A 12,634-nucleotide genomic window follows, 5' to 3' on the forward strand; every position below is an offset into this window, starting at 1 on the left:
ATTTGGGCCCCTAGAATGCCAGGGCAGTATAACTACCCCACAAGTGACCCCATTTTGGAAAGAAGAGACCCCAAGGTATTTCGTGATGGGCATAGTGAGTTCATAGAACTTTTTATTTTTTGTCACAAGTTAGTGGAATATTAGACTTTGTAAGAAAAAAAAAATCATCATTTTCCGCTAACTTGTGACAAAAAATAAAAAGTTCGATGAACTCACTATGCCCATCAGCGAATACCTTAGGGTGTCTACTTTCCGAAATGGGGTCATTTGTGGGGTGTTTGTACTGTCTGGGCATTGTAGAACCTCAGGAAACATGACAGGTGCTCAGAAAGTCAGAGCTGCTTCAAAAAGCGGAAATTCACATTTTTGTACCATAGTTTGTAAACGCTATAACTTTTACCCAAACCATTTTTTTTTTACCCAAACATTTTTTTTTTATCAAAGACATGTAGAACAATAAATTTAGAGCAAAATTTCTATATGGATCTCGTTTTATTTGCAAAATTTTACAACTGAAAGTGAAAAATTTCATTTTTTTGCAAAAAAATAGTTAAATTTCGATTAATAACAAAAAAAGTAAAAATGTCAGCAGCAATGAAATACCACCAAATGAAAGCTCTATAAGTGAGAAGAAAAGGAGGTAAAATTCATTTGGGTGGTAAGTTGCATGACCGAGCAATAAACGGTGAAAGTAGTGTAGGTCAGAAGTGTAAAAAGTGGCCTGGTCTTTCAGGGTGTTTAAGCACTGGGGGCTGAGGTGGTTAAAGCAATGGCACAGCAGCAACTTCATATACAACTGCCCCACCAATTCTATTTAGTAGCAGATGTCACTATAAAAAAGGAGCAACATGACAAAGTTTCTGTATTGGAACATTTGTCTTTTATTTGGGCACAGAAACAACTTGCGGGGGGGGGGGGACGTATAAAACAAGTTTGTCCCATGAGGCTTCCCGTTTAAAGCAAGCGGTTTCTATGGTAACGTTCGCTTCAGGATAAAACATCATACACTGGCGTCAGGAAGCCATGTTTTTGGTGGGTAGGCGTGGTGTAGGCCTCTCTAGCGTCATAGGTCTGCGACGGCCCGCCATGTTTCTGGTGGGTTGGTGATCTGCTGTTCGTACGTCACTGGCCGGAAGGGTGTCGTGGAGCTTGTACAGATCTCTGCACGGGCGGCGACTGCGTTTCACCTGCTAAGACACCGGACAGCAAGGTCCGGGGAAGGTATGTCTGTCCGTAGAGCGTGTGCTGAGAGAGGACGGGTAGATTGGTAGTCTTCTCTGGGGTGGGGAGGCATCGGACATAGTGGTGTCACATGACATGTCATTTGTCAAGGGTTGAATGGGATTGTGATGGGGGATTGAAGTCTAATCGTGAGTGAGGATTAAAGGGGGATCCACCCTGAAATATCCTCTATAAGCTGCTGACATGAGGATGCCATTGTTGTGGGGTTCTGAAAGCTAAATTCCCCAAGTTTGAATATTGAGACCCCCCTTTCCCCCCTAGTGATCGCTAGAACGAGGAGAGAGAAGTGTTTGCATCAGGGATGCCCAACCTGTGGCTCCCCATCTGTTGCAAAACTACAACTCCCAGCATGTCCGGACAGGCGACCGCTATCAGCAGGGCATGTTGGGCTCTGTGACTCATCAAATGCTTTACGAAGACTCGGTGACGCTATAAGTTTATCAGATCTGTCTTGTAAGGCTACTTTCACACTTGCGTTTGGGGTTCCGCTTGTGATCCGTTCATCCCCAATGCATTCTGAATGGATAAGGATCCGTTCAGAATGCATCAGTTTGGCTCCGTTCCGCCTCCATTCCGCTCGGGAGGCGGACTCCAAAACGCAGCGTTTTGGTGTCTGCCTGGCGGTGCGGAGCCTAACGGATCCGTCCTGACTTACAATGCAAGTCAATGGGGACGGATCCGTTTGACGTTGACACAATATGGTGCAATTGCAAACGGATCTGTCCCCCATTGACTTTCAATATAAAGTCAGGAGTCCCTATTAATATACCATCGGATCGGAGTTTTGTCCAATCCGATGGTATATTTTAACTTGAAGCGTCCCCATCACCATGGGAACGCCTCTATGTTAGAATATACCATCGGATTTGAGTTAGATCGTCAAAACTCAGATCCGACAGTATATTCTAACACAGAGGCGTTCCCATGGTGATGGGGACGCTTCAAGTTAGAATATACTGAGAACTGTGTAATAACTGCCCCCTGCTGCCTGGCAGCACCCGATCTCTTACAGGGGGCTGTGATCCGCACAATTAAAGGGCTTCTGTCACTCCACTAAACTCATCTTTTTTTTTTTTTGGTCTCCTTAAAATCCTTATGCTGTGATTTCTCAATATATAGGGCTATTACTCAGTTTGGTTCAGTAGTTATATAAAAAAACTGACTTTTATAATATGCAAATTACCTCTCTAGCAGCAGGTAGGGCGGCTACCTGCTGCTAGCAGCCGCATCCTGCATTCATAATGACGCCCCCTCCTCATGTTGATTGACAGGGCCAGCGGACGCGCTCGTTCTGACTGGCCCTGTCTGCGTTTTAAATCTCGCGCCGGTCTTCAGTTGGCGCAGGCGCACTGAGTGGAGGACGCTCGCTCGGCCGCTCCATCCTCAGTGCGCCTGCGCTGGGTGTACATGTGACGTCATCGGCGCAGGCGCACTGAGGATGGAGCGGCCGAGCGAGCGTCCTCCCCTCAGAGTGCCTGCGCCAACTGAAGACCGGTGTGAGATTTAAAACGCAGACAGGGCCAGTCAGAGAACGAGCGCTTCCGCTGGCCCTGTCAATCAACATGAGGAGGGGGCGTCATTATGAATGGAGGATGCGGCTGCTAGCAGCAGGTAGCTGCCCTACCTGCTGCTAGAGAGTCAGTTTTTTTTATAGAACTACTGAACCAAATTGAGTAATAGCCCTATATATTGAGAAATCGCAGCATAAGGATTTTAAGGAGACAAAAAAAATAAATGAGTTTAGTGGAGTGACAGAAGCCCTTTAACCCCTCAGGTGCCGCACCTGAGGGGTTAATTGTGCGGATCTCAGCCCCCTGATCGGGTGCTGCCCGGCAGCAGGGGCCAGACCCCCCTCCCTCCCCAGTATTAAATTCATTGGTGGCCAGTGCGGCCCCCCCCTCCCTCCCTCCCCAGTATTAAATTCATTGGTGGCAAGTGCGGCCTCCCCTCTCACCCCCCCCCTAATTAAAATCACCCCCCCCCCCCCATCATTGGTGGCAGCGGAGAGTTCCGATCGGAGTCCCATTTTAATCGCTGGGGCTCCGATCGGTTACCATGGTTACTTAGCAATTTTAGAAGCATTATACTTACCTGCGCTGTCTGTGGCGATCCTCCTACTGGTAAGTGACAGGTCTGTGCGGCGCATCGCTTATAGCACAGACCTGTCACTTACCAGTAGGAGGAGCGCCGGCCGGCCACAGACAGCGCAGGTAAGTATAATGCTTCTAAAATTGCTAAGTAACCATGGCAGCCAGGACTGCAGTAGCGTCCTGGCTGCCATTGTAACCGATCGGAACCCTCTGCTGCCACCAATGATGGCGGGGTGATTTTAATTAGGGGGGGGAGAGGGGAGGCCGCACTGGCCACCAATGAATTTAATACTGGGGAGGGGGGGCGCACTGGCCACCAATGAATTTAATACTGGGGAGGGGGGGTGCACTGGCCACCAATGAATTTAATACTGGGGAGGGAGGGGGGGGGCCGCACTGGCCACCAATGCTTTTAATACTGGGGAGGGAGGGGGGCCGCACTGGCCACCAATGCTTTTAATACTGGGGAGGGAGGGGACCTGAGGGGTTAATTGTGCGGATCACAGCCCCCTGTAAGAGATCGGGTGCTGCCAGGCAGCAGGGGGCAGTTATGTACACAGTTCTTAGTATATTCTAACTTGAAGCGTCCCAATCACCATGGGAATGCCTCTGTGTTAGAATATACTGTCTGATCTGAGTTTTCACAATTTTGAAAACTCAGATCTGAAAAAGCTGTTATGCAGACGGATCCGCACTGAACGGATACCCTCGTTTGCATTTATAGGTGCTGATCCGTCTGTGCAGATACCGGACGGATCCGCACCTAACGCAAGTGTGAAAGTAGCCTAAGAAGCCTTGTGCTTGTGTTAGGCTACTTTCACACCTGCGTTAGGTACGGATCCGTCTGTTATCTGCACAGACTGATCCGCACCTATAATGCAAATGCTTGTATCCGTTCAGAACGGATCGGTTTGCATTATTCTTTTTTTTAAAAAAAGTCTAAGTCAAAATGGATCCGTCCTGACTTACATTGAAAGTCAATAGGGGACGGATCCGTTTTCAACTGCACCATATTGTGTCAGTGAAAACGGATCCTTCCCCATTGACTTACATTGTAAGTCAGGACGGATCCGTTTGGCTCCGCATCGCCAGGCGGACACCAAAACGCTGCAAGCAGCATTTTGGTGTCCGCCTCCAGAGCAGAATGGAGGCGGAACGGAGCCAAACTGATGCATTCTGCGCGGATCCGTTTTGAACCGCTAGTGAGATCCCTGAAACTGATCTCACAAACAGAATTCGAAACGCCAGTGTGATAGTAGCCTTAGCTGAATACAACCACAATGATGTATACATTCACAGACAGCAAGCAATGTACAGAGGAAAGTTCTTTCAAGGCAATACTACACTTGGAGCACCCTGTAAGCCAGGGCACAGTGTGGCAGGATGTGGTCAGGACAGTTCATGTGCTGACTCTCATGACTCGGAAATCTCAGCCCAGACGGTGACGTGAGGAGGGTATTGGAAGTTTCTAGTCATGGATCCCCAGTGCCGCTCGGCCAATCACCGGCTGCACTGGTGACCCGTCTGAGCTTCGTTCCCCTCGGGCTCTGCTCACATATGTGCTGTGGTTTGGACTTGTAATATGAGATGCAGTGCTGGATCTGCCACCTGACGAGCCCCATTGGGGTCAGTTGAGTTCTGCCAAGATGTCTGTCACTTGGCAAGAAAAGAATTGCTCAGCATTTCTGGACACAGCCCTCCTGACACTCCCATGTACATGCATCCTTGGTTTGGCCGAGCATGCCTGTGTTATCTCCTTCCATAACAAAAGGATCGGGCATTGAAATTTAGCCTGCTGTCTGTCGGGAGACCCCATACACATTAGATCAGGGATTTGATACCCTCGGCAATCCAGCTGTTATGAAACTACAACTCCCAGCATGCATGCCTTCCCTGCTGTTTCATGGAAGTGTATGGAGAATGCTGGCAGTTGTAGTTTCACAGCTGGTGTGCAGGAGGTTGCTGACCCCTGCATTAGTCGGCCTTTAAACGCAGTCCATCTCGCCTATTCATTGACTAATTAAAACCAGTTGGTCTGGTTAACTCTTGCACGCCTCTCTAGAACTTGTAAAGTGAATTGTCTGTCCCTCTAGGGCATTTCTACCTGAAAAAGGCAAAGTCATTTCAAATTTGTAATACCGCATGGCCATTAAGAATTTAAAACGGCTATACAGTGCAGTCTTCATCAGTAGTGTTGAGCGAACTTGTGTTTTAAGTTCGGCGTCTAAAGTTCGGGTTATCGAAGAATCGCGTTATGGATTCCGCTACCACGGACCATAACGGAATTTAGAATCCATAACGCGATTCTTCGATAACCTGAACTTTAGACGCCGAACTTAAAACACAAGTTCGCTCAACACTATTCATTAGCTTAATATCAGGCAGCTGCGGCCTAATTGACCCCGCGGTTCTTGACCACAGCTGGCCACGACCACGTCATGTGGTCGTACCTTAGTATAGAAGAGAGAATTCTCACCTGCTCCACACTGCCTTGACTCTGTACAGCGATCTTCCAGTACCCGGCCTGCTTACTGCTGCCTGGGGTAAGAGTGATGTCACGTCAGTGACTGGCCTCGGAAGTGACGTGTCCCCAAGCAGCATATCGCGGTGCCCTGGCTGTGATTAAACAGAACAGGCACCGGAAGAGCCAAGGCGGTTGGGAGCAGGTTAGAATAACTTTTTTTCCTTATGTACCACATGCTTCTGAGGCTAGTTAAAAAAGAACCATAATGCTGGAAAAAACCCTTAAAGGGGTTGTCAGATTTTTTTGCAAGTGAAGAGAAAACGGCTCTCGTACAAGTGCTGCTTTCTCTTCGAACACCTAATCCGTGGGGGTGCTTGGGGTTGTCGCCTTGCTGACCTGATATTGATGACCTATCCTGAGGATAGGTCATCAATAGTAAAAAGCGGACAACCCCTTTAGGCATTTTGCACACTAATGTTGTGTGGCTGTATTGTGGCCCGCATACGGTGGTTCCCCAATACACGGGCACCGTGTGCACTCCGCATCACGGAGATGCGGAACGGAGTGGGTCAGAAGTACCACAAAGTGATTCCGTGGTGTTTCTGTCCAGGCCTCCGCAGCGCAAAAAATAGAACTTGTTGAATGGGTCTCGATCCGCCCCGCCTGCCGCATGGATGTTTCCCGTGCATTGGGTACCGCAAATTGCGGTCCCCAATGCACGGAACGGATGCACAACGTTCATATGCAAGAGGCCTTAAAGGGAACCTGTCCCCGGGATTTTGTGTATAGCGCTGAGGACATGGGTTGCTAGATGGCCGCAAGCACATCCGCAATACCCAGTCCCCATAGCTCTGTGTGCTTTTATTGTGTAAAAAACCTGATTTGATACATATGCAAATTAACCTGAGATGAGTCCTGTCCCTGACTCATCTCACATACAGGACTCATCTCAGGTTAATTTGCATATGTATCAAATAATCGTTTTTTTTTTACACAATAAAAGCACACAGAGCTATGGGGACTGGATATTGTGGATGTGCTAGCGGTCATCTAGAAACCCATGTCCTCAGCTCTATACACAAAATCCCGGTGACAGGTTCCCTTTAAGGTCAGACACGCCTGATCGAGTTGAATGTGAGCAAAGGGTGTATCAGTGAGAGGTCCCATTCTGGCCTCCTCTGCTTTGGCAGGATTGCGCAGCCTTAAGCCTCATTCACACAGTCAGTGTTTGGTCAGTAATTTCCATGGAGGCAAATGACCCCTTTCAGACTTAATAGCTGAACCATAGTAATTAATAATATAATGACATGAAACCTTGTGTTGGAATAAAAATGGCCACAATGCTTTATTTAGGATAAATGAATAAATAATTAAAACTTCAAATTCATTAAAAATTCCAATAATTACCAAAATCCACTCAGCAATAGCTGAGTGATACAGCCCCTCTAATAAAGCATAAGAATAGGGAGGGCGGGCGGGGCGACGATCCGGTCTTGATAAAACTGGCCCAGAAGCGCCTCCGAAACCCTCTTTTTAAGGACCATACTTTCCCGCCGCTGGCATCCACACCAATCAGCTGTCCGGAAATCTCCCTCAGCAACCAGCTGCACCAATCAGAAGATCATTGCTTGTCATCCAAGGCTCCGGTGAGACCGGATAAAACCAGCTGATTCTGACAGAACTGAACCATATCATGTAAACCCGAAATAAAAGAGCGGGAAAGCAAGAAAAAGGGGGGGGAAGGGAAAAAAAAGAGCAAAACCATACCAAAATACAAAAATGTATGGTGTCATTGCCCCCATGTGTCCCCCAAGCGAAACACTCTGGGGGGCCTGAACATTAGTGACTGTGAGCCAAAACCAGGATTGGAGCCTCCACAGACATAAGGTATAAAGGAAAGATCTGTGTTTAGAGCCGCACCTGGTTTTGGCTCAAAATCACTGATGAAATCACTGACCAAACACTGGCGTATGACAGAGTTATATTATACTGATTTAGGGTCCATTCACACGTCCGTTTTTTGCGGAACAGATCTGGACCCATTCATTTTCAATGGGTCCTGGAAAAAAACGGACAGCACAATGTGTGCTGTCCGTTTCCGTTGTTCCGCATGTCCGTTTAAATATAAAACATGTCCTATTCTTTTCCGCAAAATTCGGATCCTGGTACAATACAAAGTCAATTGATCCGCAAAAAACGGGAGACATTCGGATGTCATTACGTATGTCATCCGTTTTATGCGGATTCCGTTCCTGGAAATTACATTTTAATTTTTTATTTTTTATTTTTTCAAAGAAATCCAAACAACTTTATTTGCTTATTGAAATTTATACGTACGGAAACATTTTCAGGAACAACGGATCCGCAAAAAACGGACCGAAAATCGGGATATAGAAAAATACTGACGTGTGAATGTAGCCTTAGGCTACTTTCACACTTGCGTTTTTACAGGCAGAGTTCAGCAAAAACGCTTCCGTCACTGATAATACAACCAGATGCCTCCGTTATGAACGGATCAAGGTACCACTTGGAACTGAACCCAAGTTCGAGAACTGTTTTCCTTACAGTATAAATCAATTTCTGAAGTTGTTATGCGAAGTCTCGTGAGACTTCGTGAAGTAATAACTTCGGCTCATCGGAGCCAATACATTCTAATACTGTACGGAGTGCTTGTTCAGTACAGTATTGAAACAAAGTTTTATGTGAATCGACTTCGGATGTTTCATCCGAAGTCGATTCGCTCATCCCTAATTGTGGGTCATTCTGGATCCGTCTTGCTCTTTATCCCATGACGAAAATAAAACCGCAGCATGCTGCGGTTTGCTCTCCGATATGAGAACGCAACCAAACAGAACGGAATGCATTTTGGAGCACTCTGTTATGTTCAGTTATGTTTTGTCCCCATTGACAATGAATGGGGACGGAAGCGTTTTTTCCCGGTATTGAGACCCTATGATGGATCTCAACACCGGAAAATAGAAACGCTAGTGTGAAAGTAGCCTTATAATGCTATGTGAACCTGCATGTCCTGGAATCTAATGAATTACACTGACATAATGCTGTCAGTGTAATAAAATAGATTCCAGGACTCTCAGGGTCACACAGCATTAGAAATCAATATAAGGCTACATGCACACGAACGTTGTTTTGTGTCCGTGTCTGTTTCAATTTTAATTTTTTTTGCGGATAGGATGCAGACCCATTAATTGCAAAAAATGCGGACAGCACACCGTAGCCCCGCCAAAAAAAATAGAACATGTCCTATTCTTGTCCGTTTTAGGCATTGTTACAATGGGTCCGGAAAAAAAAAAAAAAACGGATGTCATACGTATGTCATTTTTTTTTTTTGGTGGACCGCAAAACACATACGGTCGTGTGCATGTAGCTTAATGCTGTGCAATCATGTCAGAGGAATTGAGGCCAGTATGGGACCTGTCACTGACAAGCTACGAGTTCCTCGCATTCAGGTCGCTGGTGTGTGTCTGCCCTAAATATACTGAGTGGTGGGACCTAGGTACTCTGCACCTCAGCAGTGGCCACCTCCCTTGATTGAAAGGGCGAGGCATCATCAGTATCTTGTCTGGACCTGTAATACTGTTCCTGCACAATGCATTCCCCCTTCGGTATATGTGCAGTCGCCATCTGAAGCGGATTTACTGCGCAGGGACGACCCCTTTAATTTCTGCTTGGTTTTCTGAGAGATTGATATACAGATTCATAGAAGCCATAGAGTCCATAGCTACTACCACAATGAAATAAACAAACTGATTATTTCTATCTTATGACTCATATATTCTGCCTTCAGAACGTGCTGAAACCAAAGTACAACCCGACACGTGGCAGGACTTGTCTACGCAACTAGCGTTACACATCTGCTCATGTTCTTCTACATGCAGCACACATTGTACCCTTCATAATATGTCTCGCAATGTTCCAGCAGGTCACAAAGAAACCTGGGGTGAAGGCTAAGGACCAACACTCTTCATTTAACAGGCATCTCTGATTTGCCTACTTCTTTCCCATAGTGCATTGCCTGAAATGAAGTCTCCATACACCACTGAGTCTCTTCAATGAGAGCCGGTTATCTGTGGCTAGAAGTATGACCACTGAGCAGCAAACCCTGCTTTTCAAGAAACTCTTTGCTTGCCCTCTTGATCAGTGGTCTCCAGACTTTGCCCCCTTCCTCAGCTACTGTGAGAATAATGGGATTTGTAGTTTTGCTGGCGAACCATAGGTTGGAGACCAGGACTCCCCCTAGATTTGATTAGGTACCGTATTATATCTTTTGAATGTATTGGGGAAGGGGGGGGTTCACATACTTCTTCTGTTAAGGTGACATCCATCTAAAGTAGATCAAAATAGACAATTTCACCCCAAACGAATGTTCACCAGTTGAAATTTTAACCATGAACGATCGTTTTAGCTGACAGATGAAGGACCATTATCATACGAAAGATCTTTCCTTCAGAGAAAGATTGTTCATGAATGGAAGATTTTACTTGGAACATTCCCAGAAGGATCTTAAGTCCAGGGCTCATCAATTTTCAAGCAGGTATTTGCCCTTCCTTGAAAATAGGCCCAGCAGCCGGGCGAATCCACTGGAGGGTTAAGACCGCGACCAAAATAAAACCTTTTTTTTTTTTTATCACCACTTGCGTCCAGGCTCGGACTGCCACCCTGCCCGGACCCCTCAGCTTTCGGCTCCATCGTGGTTTGGCCACTCTCTCTCGTCGTCTATCGGTCGCAGCGTGCTGATGTCGCTGTGCGTCATCTCCAGGGCAGTTGAAAATGGCAAAGCCTTTACCGGAGCCCGGCCGGTACTACTTATGTGATAACTGTCCGGCAGACATCAGAGCCCGTGTCCCGGTGAGAGAGCCTCGGCGGGGGAAGAGGAGTTAGTGCAGGGGAGGCAGAGCGGGAGCACAGGTAGCGGCGCTGCATTCGCTGACAAGTGGAGGGAAGATAATCAGCCCATCACCCTCCTGTATACAGCAGGGGACATGATCAGGCAGCGCAACATCCCAGGACACCAAGTGCTGCCAGGTCCCTGCACTGCCGGCTCTGCGGCGGTAAATGATGCTCTCTGCACTTATCCGCCAGGCTCAAAGTTTGTAATGGCTGCCTGCTGCAGCCAAGTTGGCCTCGAGCATGGCCATGAACCCAGCGGGGAGCTGCATACCTGCTGCCGTTATTAGGCTGGAGCTCCTGCTAGCCACAACTGGTGGCCATTCCTGCACCGTGCTCCATTCCTGCACCGTGCTCCATCCCTGCAGTTACCATTCGGCCATTTCTTAGTTCTTTCCCTTTCTAGGAAAGCTGGGTGACAGCCTGTATACCACACAGAAAGGCGGGTGGCAGCTCCTAGGAGAGCTGTGTGGTATACAGGCTGTCTGTCACCCAGCTTTCCTGGTCTCCTGAAGAGAATATATCTCAGTATAGGAACATTTAGATACATTATCATATGATTTACCCATTCAGGAGTCTTGGAAAGCCGGGTTGCAGCTCCTATGAGAACTAAGACTACTGAATGGCCAAATCATCTGATGATTTCTCTATATGTTCCCGTACTGAGATATGTTCTCCTCAGGAAAGCTGGGTGACAGGCTGTATACCACACAGTTCTCCTAGGAGCTGCCATAAGACTCCTGAATGGCTAAATCATCTGATAACTTCTCTATATGTTCCGTACTGAGATATGTTCTCCTCAGGACTAGGAGACCAGGAAAGCTGGGTGACAATCCATGAGAGAGCTGGAAGGCCCCTCAGTATTCCTAGGGTAATTCCAATGGAAATATTCTCCACAGAGGATTACCTGTTGTGGATTTTTATCAAACTCTACATGTAGCGTGTGGATTTGCTGTGGATCCACGATCAGTTACACATGGTGAAATCATATATTACCACAGTGCGGATTTGAAATGTGCACAGTAGGTTCATTTCCGTGTGGATTTTATGAAGTGTGAGGATTTTTGGTAAAATCTTATCCATTTTGCTGGTATTTGCTGCAATACGCTGTGGATTTCATAGCTGCAGTTCTATGAGATGTATGATGAGCCCGGACCAAACATCCTGGGGAAGGGATCTCAGTTCTGTCAGCATGTTCTATATTCTGCGTTTTTCACGCAACGCAGGCCCCATAGAAGTGAATGGGGTTGCGTGAAAATCGCAAGCAAGTGCGGATGCGGTGCGATTTTCACGCATGGTTGCTAGGTGACAGTCTATTCACTGTATTATTTTCCCTTATAACATGGTTATAAGGGAAAATAATAGCATTCTGAATACAGAATGCTTAGTAGGTGATCAATTGAGGGTTAAAAATAAATAAAAAAATTAACTCACCTTCTCCTCTTGTCCGCGTAGTTCCCGGTCTCAAGATGAAAATACCGGCTAGGACCTGTGGTGACGTCAGATCACATGCTCCAATCACATGGTCCATCACCACGGTGATGGACCATGTGATTGGAGCATGTGATCTGACATCACCAAAGGTCCTTTAGCCCACAGCTCATCATTAAAGAAGTAAAGAAGAGACCGGGAACTACGCGAACAAGAGGAGAAGGTGAGTTAATTTTATTTATTTTTTTTAACCCTCAATTGATCACCTACTAAGCATTCTGTATTAAGAATGCTATTATTTTCCCTTATAACCATGTTATAAGGGAAAATAATATCTACCCAACACCTAACCCAAGCCCGAACTTCTGTGAAGAAGTTTGGGTACCAAACATGCGTGATTTTTCTCACGCGAGTGCAAAACGCATTACAATGTTTTGCACTCGCGCGGAAAAATCGCGGGTGTTCCCGCAACGCACCCGCACATTTTTCCACAACGCCCGTG

The 12,634-nt window shown here is 46.7% G+C and overlaps 1 protein-coding gene across 2 annotated transcripts in view; it reads left to right on the plus strand.

Moving 5' to 3' along the window:
- The first annotated feature begins 1,075 nt into the window (after positions 1-1,075).
- Positions 1,076-12,634, plus strand: part of NUCB1 (nucleobindin 1) — a 36,034-nt gene continuing 24,475 nt past the window's right edge. Inside the window, exon 1 of one of the 2 annotated variants that reach the window (XM_040433175.1) lies at positions 1,076-1,210. The gene's annotated coding sequence lies outside the window, so the exon portion shown is untranslated. Of the gene's footprint in view, positions 1,222-12,634 lie in introns of both variants that reach the window. The other variant, XM_040433186.1, reaches the window with a different exon arrangement.

Source organism: Bufo bufo, chromosome 1 (genome assembly GCF_905171765.1).
Source record: "Bufo bufo chromosome 1, aBufBuf1.1, whole genome shotgun sequence".
Taxonomy (NCBI): domain Eukaryota; kingdom Metazoa; phylum Chordata; class Amphibia; order Anura; family Bufonidae; genus Bufo; species Bufo bufo.